We start from the raw sequence: 2,057 nt of genomic DNA on the forward strand, positions 1-2,057 counted from the left end.
AAATTAACAATTCACTGATAAAGTCATTCCCTACAGGTCCAGTGCAAGAAATAGTGATCTTAGTTTGAGATATGCTTCTATATGCTATAAAGAAATATCATACTCATTAGAACCAAGTATTTCTCCTAAGTAATAACATTGTGTCCTGTAAGCCTTGTATTCACATCACTATTCTATTGAAAAACATGACTTATTTTTAAGGATACTATCTTAATGTTCAATTTTATTTGACATAGGTATTTTTAATGGTTTGCACCAGTGGTGAAATCCACTACTGGATTTTACTACTGGTTCTGTGGGCGTGGCTTGGTGGGCATGGCAGGAGAAGGATACTGCAAAATCTCCATTCCCTCCCCACTCCTGGGGGAAGGCTATTGCAAAGTCTCCATTCCCACCCTACTCTGGGGCCAGCCAGAGGTAGTATTTGCCGGTTCTCCGAACTATTCAAAATTTCTGCTACCGATTCTCCGAACTACTCAAAATTTCCGCCATCGGTTCTCCAGAACCTGTCAGAACCTACTGGATTTCACCTCTAGTTTGCACCACCAAGTACACATTAAGTGAGTGCATAGCTGATTGCATTGATTTTTTTTCCTTAAGTTTTCTTGGCTTTGGCAACAGGCCACCAATAGGTAAAGATAAAAAACCAGTCTCTCTCTCTCTCTCAACCCATCTAATCCCAAATGGTGGTTGTAGAGAAAAGAGGAAGAGGAAGGAATATTAGATATGTTTGCTGCCTTGAGTTACTTATTAAATATATATATATATAAATGTGGGTTAACAATATTCTAAAAAGCAATTGGTTGAAGTGTAATGCTTCCTCAACAACAAAAGAATTTGGAAAAATTTTGTGGACAAGAGCTACCCTTTTAATTAAGGCATTAGGTTGACAGTGGTGACATCTTCAAAGTGAAGAAGTGCATGGATTTCTGAAGTCCATTTCAATTTATAAGTTCCATGTGAAGCTCAAGATCATGACTGGCAAAGGTTGGGAAATCGTCCAAATTCCAAGCTACCTGAAACTAGAGAGTATTTTATAAACTTTCTGTAGAAGAGTTAGAAATAGGTTATTGCTGTAGCTGAGTGGAGATCAGTGTTAGAATTAGATTACAATTAGAAAACCAATTATAATTAGACTAAGTCAATACAGCTTTGATTTTTACGGTCCCTTCTTGCCTGATCCTTTTAAAACTATTACACCTTGTTTGAGATTTATTCTTCATTTATATTTCCTGTTTTTATCTGGACAGCAGATCAAATCTAGAGGAAATAATTTTGGCTAAGAAAGTGCACTGTAACTTTCAGTCTTTATATTTTTTGGATCAGGAACCATATGGATCTCCAACCATAAATTACTAACAATTTCAAAACTTGGAAGACCAGCAAAGATATGAGACCCAATTTCCAAGCATACCAACCAATAATACAGTTTAGACTCTTCTGTGTGACCAGAATCTGTAAACAGTTGAGAAACTAACAATTTAGAAACCTATTCCATGAAAGATAGGAAATACAATGAATTTTTCACATATCCCGGTGGCCTCGTTGGCAGTAAACAAACAGAAACCATGAGTTGAGTTTCTGTTGTTAAATATAGTCTGTAATGTATAGATTTACAAAGTTACCAACCCCCTCATTGCAATAATAAAACCACTTTGCTGAAAAATAATTTTCAGGATAAATGACTGATGGTTTTTTCACAATTAAGCACACACTAAACATTCAGCATCTACCAAGACAATTATTCAAACTTTATACTACACATAAAAAGAAAAACCTAAGTTAATGGGCCATAACTATCCACAGACACCCCATTACTCAACTTTATTTCTTTTTTTATTTAATTTTCAAGTAAAATGGAACTATACAAAGTTAAACCACCAAAAGGATTCAGGAACTGAACAAAACCATGCTTGAGCCAAAAGCATCTTCACTTTCAATTTTCTCTCATTTACCTCAGCAGGTAATAGGGATAGTCTAGGAGGGAGAAATAATTATTAGTGACCATATTAAGGGAAGGCCAGATTTTTACTGAATGGCAGTATTGTTAGCCTTTG

This window comes from Pituophis catenifer, unplaced genomic scaffold (assembly GCF_029215685.1).
Source record: "Pituophis catenifer annectens isolate HBS135680 unplaced genomic scaffold, rPitCat1.0.hap2 SCAF_8, whole genome shotgun sequence".
Classification (NCBI taxonomy): domain Eukaryota; kingdom Metazoa; phylum Chordata; class Lepidosauria; order Squamata; family Colubridae; genus Pituophis; species Pituophis catenifer.